Source organism: Hippopotamus amphibius, chromosome 5 (genome assembly GCF_030028045.1).
Source record: "Hippopotamus amphibius kiboko isolate mHipAmp2 chromosome 5, mHipAmp2.hap2, whole genome shotgun sequence".
NCBI classification, from domain to species: domain Eukaryota; kingdom Metazoa; phylum Chordata; class Mammalia; order Artiodactyla; family Hippopotamidae; genus Hippopotamus; species Hippopotamus amphibius.
In genome coordinates this window covers 142,616,414-142,633,665 of record NC_080190.1, presented here as the reverse complement: position 1 = coordinate 142,633,665, position 17,252 = coordinate 142,616,414, and the positions used below count along the sequence as shown (strand labels likewise).

At 36.4% G+C, this 17,252-nt stretch overlaps 1 pseudogene; it reads left to right on the top strand.

Annotated features, from left to right (window-relative positions):
* LOC130854302 (60S ribosomal protein L12-like) overlaps window positions 1-17,252 on the top strand; it is a 45,501-nt pseudogene that overhangs the window by 12,447 nt on the left and 15,802 nt on the right.

Sequence of the window (17,252 nt, the reverse complement as noted above, 5' to 3'; positions counted from 1 at the left end):
ATGTGAAATGGGGGTTATTTATAGTGCATGGATACCCTTTGATTTTCTCCACGTATCTCTCTATTTTGATGTATGTGTACCTGGTCTTCATTTGCACGGAGGAGCTCTGGTAAGAAAATAGTCTTGAAAAACTAATTACCAGCAGATGGCGCTCGGTGCATTCTAAGAGCCCTGCCAGAAGAAAAGATAGGCTTTATTTATTTAATTCTATTTTACCCTAATTGTGAAGTTGCTATACCAAGTTTTATAATCCCCAAAGATTTCTGTTAATTGACTCAACAACTTTGTGGTAATTTATAGACTGATGCTTATTTAAATGGCACTGAATTCAGCTCGTATGCTTGTGTCAAGGTAACAAAGCATAAAGTTGTGACCTTCCCGCACGGAACAGGAAACAAATCTGTGTTCCTGAAGTATAACGGAAACTCACCAAATGAATATCTTACTTAAAAGAAGACAACTGTCATTGCTGTGCTTTTTGTTAGCACCTAACTTTTTAAAATGAAGTACGTGAAGGACTTATTTTTGAATGGGCTTATAATCTGTGTCATGGATGTTTTAAAGTCCTATAATAAAACTCTTTGAACAGATATTTGCTGATTGCTGAGACACATGCATTGCCTCTGAATGTTATGGGGAATTATGTGTTTGTGCTAAGAAAGAAAAAAAAAAACCAGCTTTGAATGGTAATGGTGATCATATGTGTAAAACTAAATAACCCTGTAGAATGTCTGTCTGAAATGATGTCCTTCTGTTTTTCTTCTCCTTTCCTCTTGCCTGCCTTCTCTTCCTCCAATTAGGAGAAAACTTTGCTCTGAACTTTAAAACTTTTAAGTCTTAGTTATTTTCCAGTCACCATTACTAGCAGTAATAATTAGCAGTATTTCATTCCCTCTAGTGACAAAGAGTGTAAGGAATTTTACCAAAGAGTCCTCTAAAATCCTTCTACACTCACCTTCTCCTACATCTTACTATCATTCTGTCACTGAGTGCTTTTCTTCACTTGATTTTAACTTGGCCTTGCAGATGGGAAAGGTACCCATGGACATTCTCAATCCTTGTCATTCTTAAGTCCTGGATTAGAGTCCCAGTTGTAGAGCTGCTTAACACTGAGGCTTAAACTCTAAAGATTTCAACTGTTGAATTTCTAGGCAAAGTCCCATTAAACTGAGTGGAGCCAGGGTTTGGAATCTTTAGTGGGGCTATGCGTAATAAACATCTTGTTGCCTCCCACCATCATTTGTAAGACCTATTAATACTTAAAACGTATTTTTAGAATATGTACAATCTAGCTACCATATAATCTTAGTACCACTGAAGAACATTTAGCATTTCTTACAAATTATATTAGCATTAATAAAACGAAGAAATTAAAAACAAGAGCTTTGTCAACATAACAGCACATCATATAATTTCAAAGGAAGAAAAGGGGCTACACATCATTGTAACTCTATAAACAGAAAAGGAGTTGTGGCTCTGCCCAGTGCTCTGCAGATCCATCTTTCAAGGTCGGCCCTTGACAGTCGAGTTAGGAAGGGCAGTGTGGAAGGCAGGGTGGCCTCCTGCCAAGGCTGTTGCAGATGAGTGGGTGATCTTAGGGGAATGAACTGCAAAATCTCAAATTTTTGCTCGTCTGATGATAAAACCAGAGCCAAATGATTTTTCTAAGACTGTATGGCCTTCTGTTCCATTTTTATTGTGCAGCTTGGAATGATAAATTTTACTGTGCATTAATTTGCACAGAAGGATCAATGCTATGATCAAGAGCATATCATTTGTTTTCAGTAAGATTAATAATAAAATGCATTGTCTTTATCCCCAAATGAGTGCAGATATCCTCAGGCTAGTGTCATTTGGCTATAGGAAAATGTACTGTTTATCAGTGCCTTTAAGAATAAAGAGGAGAAAAGTTTTGATTCTTAGTGTTTCACGGATCCTCCTTAGCTGGACTCTGTTGTGTCTCAAGTAAAGGAAAAAGAGAGCAAGGAGGAGACAGTGGGGGGATCCCCTTCACGGAGGCTGTCCTCAAGTATGACACCACGTGTCAGGCACTGAAATCAGGGTGCGGTTTAGTGCAGGGAGAAGTGCAGAATATTACAGTTCATCAGAAAAATGGACTTGGATGACATCACAACTGGTGCATCAAAATATTTCGCTTCGTTTACCAATGCCCAGGTGAAAGTTACATTTCACTCTTGATCATTCTCATTCCAGGGAGGCTGGGAGTAAGCAAAGGAGAGGGTCCACGAGTGATCTGGAAATAGGTTCTGAGACGAAGGGCATGGAGATGGGTGTTGCTTTATGACTTCCTGAGCTGAGTGGTATTTGCTTAAATTCATCACAGCTACCTATGTTCCTGAGTCACACCTTCCTTATCATCTGAGTGGGTTTTTTTTTTTTAATGTTCTTTTGATTGCTTTTGCTTTACTATTGCATTTGGTCTTGAATTTCTAAATGGGGCTTTTTGGTTTAATGGTTTAGAGTAGCCAAGATGTCATTCAGATATTATGCAGGAGAATGGAAAAGTTAACTTAGGTTAACTTTAAGTAATAAGTATCCTCTATGGTCTAGTTATGAGTTGAAAAGCCCAGCTGAAACTACAGCTTATTGTTTAACATTTCTTAAACACTTGCTATGTGATCTCATTTTCACTCACAAGAACAGAGAGATCCTTGGACATGTCATTTTAATAGGGGTTGGACATAAATTTTTGAGCAGAAAGTCCCATGGCTCTAGTTTGTGTTCAACTACCTTCCTTGAGATCAATACCCAACATCTTCTGCTTCCTCTTGTTTTTTTGTAAACATTTGTAAGTTTGAAGACCTACTCTGTGGTTTGTGCAACAGTGCATTGTCTGCACGGCTCACCTCTCTGGACGTCCTACAGAGAACTGTCCTGCAAAGTCAATTTCATATCACAAGGAAACTGCTATAGGGCACTTGGAAGGGAAGCATTATCATGGGTACCTAGAAGATGATGAAAGGAAACCTGTTAGAATTCTGTAAATCCCTGATGTAATTCTTTCCAGTATTTTCATGAACCATTCTTTCAGCTCTAAATTTACTAGATCAAGGATAGTTAAAAGACCAACCTTCTATCTCTTCTACCTACAGCCTGATAAAAATTAAAATATAAAGAAAACAGGGAACTGGACTTGCTAGGTGGCGCAGTGGTTAAGAATCCGCCTGCCAATGCAGGGGACATGGGTTCGATCCCTGTTCCAGGAAAATGCCACATGCTGTGGAGCAACTAAGCCCATGTGTCACGACTATTGAGCCTGTGCTCTGGAGCCTGTGAGCCACAACTATTGAGCCATGTGCCGCAACTACTGAAGCTCGTGTGCCTAGAGCCTGTGCATCGCAACAAGAGAAGCCACTGCAATGAGGAGCCCGAACACCACAATGAAGACTAGCCCCCACTCACTGCAATTAGAGAAAGCCTGTGTGCAGCAATGAAGACCCAATACAGCCAAAAAATAAATAAAAGAATGAATAAATGAATAAATAAATAAAATATATTTTAAAAAAGTTAAAAAAAGAAAAAAGGGAATAGAAAATGAAGGTGGAATTTTGGGAGAAAAAAGGGAATCAACCTTTTTTTCGATAAATTTTTCTTAATACAAGTAAGGAAGGTACAGCAGATAAGTTATCTTTCTTCATATCTCTATTAAAATGAAGGTAAAAGAAGGAGATAAATTGTTGAAGTTTATGACAATTTTTTTTCCTGTACACAAAGCGTCCATCAGAATGATCTAGTTGAAGTATTTAGTATAGCCAAAATTTTAGGGAGTGGAAGATTGCTAAAGAAGGAACTGAAAACGTCAAGACAGGATATAATTAAGGCTTTAAAAGGATTTCAACAGAGGTAGGGTCAGGCTAGGGACACACTGTGGTAATGTTTTATAAGTAGTGATAAGAGGGAAAGACAGGCAAAGGAGATACAGTGTAAAAATAAAAGCTCAACATCAAGACTCATTTTTGGATTTTAGTCTTTGAGAACCAACAAAGTTCTGACATAAAGAAAATGATAATAGAGTCAGAAACATGGATTCCCCCTCCTCTGACCTACCAAAGAAAGAGGGGAGGAGAGGGAAGGCAAAGGGAGAAGAAAAAGACAGAATTCTTACTCTAGAGAAGAACATTTATCTGACTCTCTGAAGTATTCTATAATGGGAAGTTACACTCGGGCCAGGAAGTTGTCACTGAAGCCAAAAAGGGACCAGGGCCGGGTGGGGGGGATCAGAGAGTGAATCGGAGGAAAAAGTGCCTGAAATAAACTCATGATAGATCCTGATTTTTATCTTGAGTTGCATGATTAGCTAAACCTAGCTCAGCACAAAGTAATATGTGCTTCATAAATGACCGTATCCTTTGTAGCTGGATCTATTTTTCAGAGCCTGTAAAGTAAAACAATATAAAAATCCACAAAAAACATGAAAAGCCCAATAGAGGACAAACTATCCTTGGAGAAGGAAACCTGGGTTTTCCCCCCTCATCTTCCCAAATAAAAGATATTAAATAAGACATCTCTAGTATATATTGACCTTACTCCATTAGATGTCACTCATAAGACTGTAAATATTTATGACTGGTAGAAACTATGGAGGGCTCTAGACCTCCTGTTAGAGATGAAAGGAATAGAGCTCCAAGGAGTTAGTTGGTGTGTCAAAGGTCACACAGCCAGTATGTGTGTGTGTGTGTGTATTTTGTTTTACACATGAGAGTAACTTGTCTTCCAGTATAGAACTGCTGTAGGATTAACATGTAGCTCATGACTTTATGCATTAGTAGCTGTTAAACCCTTACTATGACATCTTATTTTTTTTCTCCAAATAACTTACTGAGGTTAGTAGTTTCATTATATTCATTGAGATAAAGGTTTAAAGAGTTGAATAATTCACATTTCTAGAGATTCTAAATTATAGGACTAGAACCCAAGCTGGCTCACTCCAAAGCTCTTTGTTATGCAGTCCCTCAACTAGTTAAAGAGAACACAATCAAGTCATCAGTTTGACAAACACAGAAAAACTCTCATAATTGTCAACTTCAACAAAGGAACCTATTCCTTGATGATGGGGGTATAATTCAAATGTGCAGTGTGGATATAACATCACTCTCTCAAATTCTACATCTTGGAAGTGACTAATGATATTTTAAAGAAGGGGAAGAGGTAGTGAATTACGTTAGTGAATTAATAAAGAGATGCTTCAGTGATTCTAGAAATATTTGTATGTTTCTGGGTTTAAAACAGTGGAGAAGTAACAGGAGTCTCGTCTATCCATTAATAAAGTATAAAGGGATTAGTAGGTACTCATAGCATCTTGTTGTTACAATAGATTTAAAAATTAGTTAATTGTATGAAATTTGGGGGAGTAATTCATGTTATTAAAATATGTTCTCTCACTTTAGTAACTAAACTCCCGCATGTAATTGCAAAAATAGCTAAGAAAAACATTATGTCACCTTCTTTTGAGAAGTATCTCTTCATAAATGGTTAAAAATCCATCCTGCTTTGAATAGATGTTCCTACTTTCCCAGGACCTGGTGATATTGATGTTGTTAGACCTAGGAGATCATTTTAGTTTTCTGGATAATACACATGGATTTAACTGTGCAGTGTCTGCAAATAATAATGGAAGATGAATGTACAAATCCTTGAATACAATGCAAATGAATGTCACCCTTAAGCAGAAGACACGGATGTGTGTATGTGTTCCATCATTAAGGTAAGTTTTTTCTCAATAAATGACATATGCAATTGCATATCAACTGGCGATGCTTATTCTAAGGTAAATAAGAATGTTCATCCTTCCCTCAAAATAACATCTGGTAAGAAATATTAAAGTAATCAATAATAGCTCTCCTCTCTCCCCAGGCCTGTGTACATTTTTACAGGAAAAAAACTATATAAATATAAATGTGTGTATATATATGTATAGATATAGATATAGATATATAGAGAGAGAGAAAGAGGGGAAAGAACCTCTGTTTACAGAACACAATTTGATTTTATATTCCATCCTATACAATGACTTTAAAACTGCTAAATAAGAACTGTAGCCAGTAATGCATGCAAAATACTTTCATTGTGGTAAACCACAAAAATACTGCTTTTATAAAAGCAAAGAGAAAGGGATTTTGTGAAAATTTTGGAAAGAAACTGGAACCTTTGAATGATTTGAGAAATTACATCTTTTAATAAAATAGCAACAGAAGCTGAACTGTTGGAAGTTTAAGATATCAAAAAGCATTTGAACAGCTAGCCTCTCTTAGTCTCTCATCTGTCAACCAAAAAATTTTTCTTGATATTCCCCGATTGTCTATTTTTCCCCAGTGGAAGTTATTACATTCCTTTACCCATTTTTTAATCAAAATCATTTCCAACTTATTTCAGTCTGTCACAATAATATTTTCATACGAGGAGTGTTGTAACATAATTCCTTCATTTGAATAATACATTCGTTTTTAATTACTGCAACTTGATCTCAGATTATTCAAATAACTGCTTCATTTTTTCTGCTTACCCTGACCCCAGTGTATTTATAGGCTTTTATCCTTACCTGATACCAGTGTAATGTAATTATAGATTGTATTTTAATCATCTACTATATTCTAGTGAGTTTGTTTAAATTGCTCCAATCCAGAGCCTTTTATTTCTATGCCTTTTAAAATTCTACAATGGCATTCTCTTTGCATAAAAGCAATATTTTTGTAGTTTACAACAATGAAGGAATATTTTGCATGCATTGCTGGCTACGGTTCTTATTTAATAATTTTAAAGTCACTATACAGGACGGTATGTAAAATCAAATCATGCTTTGTAAACAGAAGGAGAAGTACATTGTGCATCGGTTGAAATCTTTACACCTGTTTGTTTTTCAAATTGCCCCCCTCCCATCCCTGCAGCTTTAAAACCACAGACATGCATTATGCTTGTGATCACTGTACCTGTGTCTGGTTATTCAGATTCCTGTAAATAGCTGCTCTGTTGTAACAACAGAGGCCAAGTTTCATTTGTGGTGGAATAGGCTTCTCTAATATGAATTACTTTCAGTAGTATTTTTACTATTGATCATTTCATAATTGCTTGATTATTTGCTCAACTATCACCCATCAAGAAAATCCACATTTCTAAGCTCCTTAAGGCCAGTATCTGAGCTCCTGGCACAATGGCTGGTTTCAGCCACACATTTAACAATGAACCAGGAATTTGGTCTGCGAAGATGGCTGAAAATATTGCCAATCTATAAAGGCCTAGTGTTCATCTTCTGATCAGATTTACAGGCCTGAGAAATGGATTTTCCTGAGTGAGTCTGATTATCTCCTCAACATCCTGGAATCATTTGATTTCTCATTGTCCTCACTCTTCATAGCCCATCAATCATTACATCCTGCCAATTCTCCACCCAAGGTATCTTTCAAATCTCTCTCCCCTTTTCCTCCTCCAGCGATGCTCACCCAGTTCAAACCCCATCAAGTCTATCTTACAATGGTTAATCCCCCTACCCCCAACCTTTCCAATCTGTCCTCCACACTTTTGCAAGAATGCATAGCTAATGCACAAACTTGATCCTGTTCGCACCCTCAATTAAAATCTTTGAATGGCTCTCCATTGCCTACAGGAGGGAACTCAAGCTATGTATCATGACATCATCCTAGCAGTAAAGCATCATCCTAGCTATCACTTTTGATTGTGAGGAATCAAGCTGATCTCAACAGATAACATTTAATTGTACGTACAAGTAAAATTTGGGGGGGGGGACACAGATGAGTGAGACGTTATAAAGCTTTGAGTTCTGACATTAATGGTTAACAAAAAACAGGACTGTTCATAACTCAATGCCGGTTTTGACTACAGATCAAATCTTCCTAGTTTCTACCTATGGATGAGACTTCCTCTGCACTTCATCTTTAATCCCTTCTTTTACTCAAATTAGATAAAACTGTGCCAATAAATGCCTTAAAGATAAATACAACACACAGAGTAGAGTATAATTTTAAACCACTGACTTCTTTCACATTCAGTTCAACTACTGAGCTTTTGGCAAAGTTTTAACTCATTGTTAAATAAGTTGCATGAGGCTCCTTGAAAATTAATTTCCAGAAATGCCAGTGACAAATTTTTAAAGTGTAAATACGAGGACCAAAATGTGTGCCAAAAACATCAGAAGCAAGAGGCCACTCTGCATGCTTTTTGCTCCTATTGTAAATTCTGCCTGCTGAATAAAGGCCACATGAACTTATTTAACTGGTTAGTTGTTAGAAATAACTCAAAGAACCTTGAAAATACATTTACCGTTACAAAATATCTCAAAATGCAAAATAAAATAATGGCATGAAGTAGGGATCTGGGGACAAACCGCCTGCAAACTCTCAAAAATGAACTATGCTGCTTTTTCCATCCTCCGTGGAGAAAAGTATGCTCCCCTTCGGGATTGCTTCTGCCATTTGGTGCAACATTCACTTGGTTATAATAACACAAGCATCATTAGAGAAATAAAATGCAATTGTCTCCATGAGATCGAAGGACAATCTATTAAGTAAAGCAACTGGAACTCTAGAATGAAATAATATGAAAAGTTAGAATTTTACAGTGAATCAAAATATGCATCGTATTGGCATACTGTGGCTAAATGCAGGACTGAAGATTAGCTTTATTAAGGGAAAACTGACAGTGGCTTGAATGAGCTGAAAAAAATATGAAAAAATATGCGAATTCTAAACAACTTATTTTATGTATTAGAGTAAAGAGTATTGGTGCTATTTTAGTAAATTTGAAAGCACTGCTGATTAACTAGAAAGGTACTAAGAAATACAGACCCCAAAATAACAGGTATTGTGATTTTTATAGCAAAGTCCATATTCAGTGAATCAGGGACCTAGAAAGGATGGTTTATGTTAAAATAAAACAAAGCAAAGCCTGTAACCATCACGTCAGCTGTGTTCAGAAGGGACATAAGTGACACGTTGTATACTGACCACCTGAAATCGGTAAAAATGTTGCTCTTAAATGAAACACAGAACTTTGTACCAACTGTTCAGAGTCAAAGGTCTTTATGAATTCTGAAAGCCAGAGTCCATGTTTGCCTGAAGGAAAGGGAGAGAGATGGAGACAGGTAAATCAAACTTCTCTGCACACTAGGGGTTCTGAAGTTGACTTCTTTTCAAATGCTTATTGAATATTTGGTGTGTTTTCTTCTATATGGAAATGACAGATTCTAAAACACCTTACAGTTTATTTCAGTGCATTACATCACTTAAGTCATTTACAAAATTGTATAAAATTACCCTGAAATTGCATCAAGTATAGCAATGTACCATCAAACTAAAAGAAAAAAAATCATAAAAAAACACCTTTCATTTTGCAAGGGAAATAAAATAGAGTCAAGGGTGTAAGAATGAAACAGCTACCCCCTTTCATGTTCTTGAGCACAATCTGACTTATGACAACATTCTTTGAATCTGTGGAAGACTATGAGATTTTTTTTTTTCGAAAAGAAAACATTGAGTTTAAAAAAAAATTGGTTTAGTGAATTATTGAAAAAGTAATAATTAAGGATAATAGAAAAGGAATATCTATTAACTTCCTAATTATAATATTAGAAAATTGTGAAATTAGAAACTTAGATTTAGCAAAACATTGCTTTTGAAAATTTATTCTTCTTATAATTTAATTTTGATTATTTTCTAGTGAATATATATATATTCTAGCTATATTTATATTTCTAGTGAAAAAATATATATAGTATTTCTTAAGTCTTCAGATATTTTCACAAAATCCATACTTTCCTCAAGAAAATAATTTTAAATGTGGTCTAGCTTTATCACCAAAACCCTTCAATTTTAAAGTTTGGCTCCTGCAGCAGAAAACAATGAATTGTACTCCTATTCCTGCAACTCATACTTACAGTTCTAGATCAGAGGGAATCCTGGATACTCACCAATTAATCTTAAAAGGACGGAAAAGAAGACAATAGGATGAAAATTTGGCCAATAAAATATCCTACTCTATTCAGTTCCTGTTTAGTACGATTTCTGCATTAAATAGAAGCTTCTCTTCAATGCTAACCAGCTGTTGGGCAGGCTGGCTGCACTTGCTCTTAGGACCATGATGTTTGTGACCTTCTTCTTTTAGATAAGAACAACCCCAAACTCATAATAATTCAAGTTTGCATATTGGTTTGGCTCCATATGTTAGGTCATCAAAGGTCATCATCATGATATTAGTGCAAAGAATCGACACTTTTAAAATCAGAAAAATCTGGGTGAGGAAGTCAGTTCTTAATATTTAGCATCTATGTGGCCTTGGACAATTAACTTAATCCTCTAACACACAATTTTCCCATCTGGAAAATGGGGATTATCCTGCCTACTCTCAGATAATTGTTATATAAGATCACTTTATATGAAAGACACAGCACAGGGATGAGCAAGGAATAGGTGCTTCAAAAATGTTTGCTCTCTTCTCATAATTATTTTACCTGCAATGGTAAAGACTATTCCCTGGAAGCTTCAACTAGGGCAGATTGTAAATGATCACCTGCTTGAGGTATTGTCCTAGAAGGCACTGGCCCTAGAAAGCACATTTTGTTTGCTACTCTGTTGTTGGCCCTGGTTGCCTTTTGGAGAGTGATTTATATCATTGATTTCAGACTGTTATTCCCAAAGAAGATTAGCCCTGTTTAGCTTTCAGACCTCTATTGTCTGCTGCATTTTTTGAATAAATTTGCACTTGCTAATATTCTGTATGCTAGGAATCCAGAAAATAGGTATTGGCTGCAAACACCAAAACTCTTGGGATTTACATATATTTGTAATTCCACAGAATCCTAAATTGTTGGGATTTTGTTTTTGTTTTGCTTTGCTTTTTAGATCACAGATTGAGTTTTTTAAGCTGGATAGAGCAAGTGAAGCTATGAAAAAGGAGAAATAAAGTCATTGTGACTACTGTGATATTTTAACTTTTTGCTCTAGTATATTTTTCTTTACATATGTATATTTCATATACATTTACTTAGAGAAATTTGAATACAAATTTTAAAAAAATTCGGTTCAATAAATAAATGAACATGACATACTATTCATAAATATTTTCTAAATTTTATCAGTGTAGCTAGATTGGAAACACTGACCTCAGGTTAAATATTCTATCATGTGTAATCAGCACTATACTATTGAGTCTGCATTTGTTTATATTCAAAATCTGGTTAAGCATTTAATTTTTAAAATTCTAAAGCAATTGTGAGAGGTTGTATAGTGTATATGTGTGTGTAACACAGTTTGGGGCATTAATTTTAAAAATAAAAACCATAAATGGGCAAAAATATTTATATGAACAACACTCCTGGATAGAAACTCCATTTCTAATAGCCAAACTTGATGCACATCCTGGTCCCTTGGCATGCCCAGCTCAGAGCCATCTGTTATGTTGGCACTGTGCCCACTCACAAGGAGTTATGCCAGTTTAACATGATATAGGTGACACCAAAATGAAGGTTTGAGAGGATAGATAGTGGAGTGAGCTATAACCCCTCCTATAATCAGGACCCTTGGTGGCTGTCTTTATTGAAGAGGAGGATTTATGTTAACTCTGTGGACCCAAATCTTTGTGTTACCAAAATCTCCGTTATAAAAAAAAAAAAAAATTCAGTGTGCTCTCACTCATCAGGGTATTAAAAATTTTACCAAAGTGTGGAAAGTTAAATATTGCAGTCTGAGACCTTGCACCATCTTGGACTTAATATTATCAGAACACATTTTCTTAGTAGGTCAAGAACATGCATGGCAGTATAATTGATTTTCAAAGGAACTTTCAAAGGGCTATGTATTAACATATATAATACATTTGTTTTATGGAAGGAAGTAACACTAAAAGAATCCACTACTTACATTTTTGTTCAAAGGGTTTCTTAAATGCTTTTCCTATACTCTGTCAATTTCACTGCATTTATTTTCTTCAGTCCTTATACTAACGTATTGAATTTCCACTCTATTGCTGGAGAACATATAAAAAATTCATATTTTTGATATTACTGTTATTCTATCAAACTCCCTGTAACTTTTTACAAAATGTTCATACTGTTAAAATTTGCAGTTTCCTGTCTTCTACTGCCTTGCACCTTTCTGAGTTAAATATGTTATTTAGAGAGGAAGTCACACTCCAAGGCTTGTGAGGGAATTCAGAGAAATAGATATTTTTATACAACCAACGGGTCAAGCCATCTTGAGTCCAAATAGGCATCAGCAGTGCAGGAGTGAAAATGCCCACCCTGTGTTCTTGAAGCATCATGGAATTTTCCTTACCTTCTCTATAGTTTATAAAAAGAGCAGTAATTTAGAAATATGAACAAAAACCTTTCAGAGCACAGCCTAACTGGTTTCCTCTATCCTTGAATTTGTAATTCATAGGCCAGCATTACCTGGTCACATTTGGTAGTACAAAACATAAGCTGGCAAGGAAGAGATAATTTTTGCCATTAATTTATTCAGCCACTTACAGAACCTCCATAAGTGGAACACACATTATGGTCAAGGCAATGTGGAGCCCAGAGTGTAAAAGATTACATGGGCTGTTCCCTCAAAGTGCTCCGCCTGTCTTCATAAAAGCGAGGCGGCAGCTTTCTCCTCTCCTGTCCCATTACGAGGGACCCTTAGGCCCCAGCTCTCACTAGATCTATATACTGAGATGCCAGTGAATACTTATGTAAGAAATATTCATGACACCCTCAAAGACACATCATCTTTCAAAGACTTCTGACACAGAGGCAGGTGAAATAGAGATAATATGAAACAGTTTAGGACGATTTAAAAGGCTGTCAAGATGACAAACACGTTGTGTGTTCTGTTATAATTTGGTCATTTTTAAACTATGTTTGGGCAATTGTTTTTTCTCCCTGAGCCTCAGTTCATATTTCTGTAAAATGGGGTCATAGCTCCTACTTCATAGAGTTGTTCTGAGAGTAGTATTCACACGTAAAGTGCCTAACCCAGAGAAGAGGCTCAAGCTTGTGTGATTTAGGCAAGAATATGTCCCATTCCTTCTTTTGTTTTTGTTTGGAGTCTCTTGCATATTTTGGAAATTTAATCTGAAATGTGCTAAGACCTTTCAAAAGTGGATTTGTTGCTTTTTCAAATACATCTTCTTACAACCTTCACCGCTAAAGAAGTCCCAGTTGGTTGCTTTAAGAAAAATAAATGTCAAACTATGCACCATGAAATAAAAAACATATATCCTTGCCTTGATATATATACTGTCCTTTTCCTCACTCAATCAGTGTCTCAGGCTTCAGAGCTGCAGAAAATAAGCCCTGTTTCGTTCACTATCATATTCTTAAAGCCTATCAGAATGTCCAGCACATGTAGGCAAACAATACATACGTGTGAAATGAAGGGATGTCATTATCCCTGCCATTGGTCATGAATACTAAGGAGGCATCCTCCTTGCTTCCCCCAAACAAGCAAGGTAAGAAAGCAGAGAGGGTCATGATGAATGAAAAGAATTCATGGTTGATTTCATTCATGCACAAATGCATCCATCATTTTACCATGCGTACGTTGATTATAGTTCAAGATATTAATAAATAAGGTTGTGTGCCTTGACTCTAAGAACTTATTATTTAGTTGAGTAGTGAATACAGCAGTCCCTCCTTATCCATGGTTTCGCTTCCACGGTTTCAGTTACCTGTGGTCAACCGTGGTCCAAAAATACTAAATGGAAAATTCCAGAAATAAACAATTCATAGGTTTAAATTGTGCACCTTTCTGAGTAGTGTGATGAAATCTCATGCCATCGTGCTCCCTCCTGCCCTGGATGTGAATCATCCCTTTGTCCAGTGTATCCCTGCTGTATACAGTACCAGCCTGTTAGTCACTTAGCAGCTGTCTTGGTTATCAGATTGACTGTCGTGGTATCACAGTACTTGTGTTCAAGTAATCCTTATTTTACTTAATAATGGCCTAAAGTGCAAAAGTAGTGATGCTGGCAATTCGGATATTCTCTTACTGTGCCTAATTTATAAATTAAACTTTATCATAGATATGTATGTATAGGAAAAAACATAGTATAAATAGGGTTCAGTCCTACCCATGGTTTCAGGCATCCACTGTGGATCTTAGAAAGCATCCCTCTCAAATAAGGGGGGACTACTGTACACACACACACACACACAGAAAGAGAGAGAGAGAGAAAGAGAGAGGCAATCATTAAGAGAATTCATATAAGTTGAATCATACAAACATCACTTGTTACAGGAGTTTGGGGGAGTAGCAAATCATTATGCCTACAATAGTTGGGGAAGCCTTAGGAAAAGAGGTGGGATTTGAGTTCTCATGAAGAATGTATGAGACCGATATTGTGGAGAGAAGTCGTGCCCTAGCAAAGGAACCTAGGTTGGCAAGTGGTCTGTTTACCTTTGGCCGTGATAGCAAAGTCAAGAGAATTGGATTCTAATACAGCTAATGTGAATGTGGGAAATCGACCCACTTGTTCTGAGTCTCACTTTCTTCATCTTTAAAATTAAAAGACTAGTACTTTGGTTCCCTTCTACTAACTCAAAGACCAAAACTGACAAGTGGAGTAACATGATGATGCCATGCCGATGAAAACTGACAGCATGAGACAACTAAGGTGAGTTTGGAAAGTTTGAAAACTAATAAAATGGTTTTCCGGGAGCCTAAGCTTATTCATTGTTATGTGTGAAATGGAGCTACAAAAAGGTAAGAATCCAGTTAAACACCTTATAACCTTGCTAACCTCCTACTAGCCCCTATCAAATGGCATATTAAAAATATCTTTGGAAGGGAATGTCATGGTCCAAGTAAAGAGATGCCTGTTAATACGGACCAGGAACATCTTCACTGTCAACCACGAGTTTTCCATGATGACTCTGGGCCCAGGTGTGGATGTTTTTTGAGATGAATGATCCATTCATATGGTAATAGAACAACTACCTGAGGCATAATTTCTGTATGAGCCTTCAGTAAGTGCTTTCTATAACAGCTCTCATAATCGGTAGATTAGAATAACTAAGGAATGCCCACTGAAACTAGTCTCTTTTGCTAAAGATTTAGTTAAGGTTTTTGATCAATGTTATGGAAATTTCACAATGAGGTTCCTAAAAAATAAAACAGTAATTTGTTTTTGTTAAAATTGAATGAACAACTGAAATATCAAACCCAAAAACATGTCTGTTGAAATATCTAGAACATTACTGCTGTATTAATTTTAGTAATTATAAATGTTTATTTTAGAGCCACGGGTTCATCTATATTTAAGTTAAAATTAGCTTGAATTATGATACAACTATGGATAACAAGTATAATTTAGCCTTGCTGTTATATAAAAATAACCACCACTGTATGTGGAGTAAATAAATATATATATATAGAGAGAGTGTGTGTGTGTGTGAGCGTGTGTGTATGTGATTTTTCAGCTGCCAAACATTATCTTGGATGGGCAAGACTCTGCAAATTTTCAGAAACGCAGTGGGTGTCATGATTTTGTTCCCTTCACTGATGCCATGGTTTGTAAATGTTCCCACCTGAGCCAGTGAAAGACACTGGTGCTTATTGCTACTGGAGGATATGTCTTGGGTCTTCTTCAGTATTCACAAAGCAGGCACTTAGGAAAGTCTGTTAAAAATATGTATTACCTCTTATTAATATTATTAATATGCCTTTGTAAGTGTCACAGGCGGTCATGGGCTTTGCTGTCTGTTATTGTACCTGTGTAGGTGTTAGGAAATTCCTATACTCTCCAATATGTCTTCCATCAGACAGTCCCTGACTGTGGGCATTCCAACTTTAGAGTTTCATTTGGATATGGTTTCAAAAGCCCTGGGAAAGGGTATTAAGATTCTGTTTGCTCAGTGAATGCTTGAATAATGGGGGAAGTGGGTGGGGAGAGAGGTTCCAGGCTGATAAGCAGTTCTTTCAAGTTATCTTTTGCAGACATGGCATTGCTTCGGAACCCCAGAAGCCCAGGAGGAGGAGAAACAAAGGAGGTAAGAGTAGAATGAAAAGAAAAGAGCCCACCACGTAGCTTTGCTTAGGAATAGCTCTGCTCATCCACTATATACCATTCCCATGCTGGTAGCAGGTCACTACAGAGTAGTGCATGTGTGTGTTCAAGAATACGGGGTATTTGGCAAAGTCACAATAGGACATCAATAGATTCACTAACCATCATGGTAAAAGTCATTTCAGGGTATTTATCAATGTATTTTGAATTATAGTCATAAAATATATTCCTAATATATTAACTATGGCTTTTGGCCTGGATGTGGAGGAAAATTTTTAATGTGTGCCTAGATTCTGATTTTTAATTACACAGGTGACTGCTTAAACATTCCCATTAATACAGAAAATTAAAATGTTTATTTAATACGTTGAAACTGATAATTGTTTTTATAATTTTATAAACAAACTGAAAGAGTCTTTCAGAATATATCTTTTAAAGCAAAACATATACATTTTGGTCACTACACAGTTACCTGTCTTCAACTTATGGGTCTAATATGCAACGAGAGTAAGTGACGGGCCGCTATAAATTTGGAGATAAAACGCCTTTAGACGTCACTCTAACAAGACTTGCGTGCTATTAGTATTCTCTCAGGGATCAATTTTAAAAGTTGTAACACAATAAAAAATGGTTGGACTATATTTCTCCACAGCTTTCATTTTATTATGTTGCATGAAATATGCCTTTATTGGCTATAGCATTACTGGAAGTAAAATATACTGGGTACTGAAAAATTCTGTCACTTTGTATTAGCTGTAAATTATCGACTAGTATAAACCCTAATTTCATTTGTCACATTCTGTTGCATTGCTGCTCTTCCTTGTTCCCATTCTGTCATTCTGGCAGGCCCGCGCTGCCCCAGGTATCACGGCATCGCCATCTGCACCCGACATCTGTCTCTCTATTGATCACACGGGTTTAGCACTTGATCAAACAGAGCACAACAGAATACATCTCTTTTTGCAATACTGCCAATGCCAACTGCTGCATGAAATCTACTACAAAAGCCTCCTTTACCTAGCTGAAAAACTGCATTTGTGTGGCCCTTCTTTGCTATAAACCTCAGCATTTTCGCCCCTCTTACGTGAAGCAAGAGTTCTATGAAAATAAATCTAGTTTTCATATATTTGAGAATTAATCAGGTTAAATGTGGCCAGTGCTGATGATGACAATGGAGAGTTACGGAAGATGATGTATGCTTTTTTAGGCCTACCTACATGAAAATCATGGTTCTT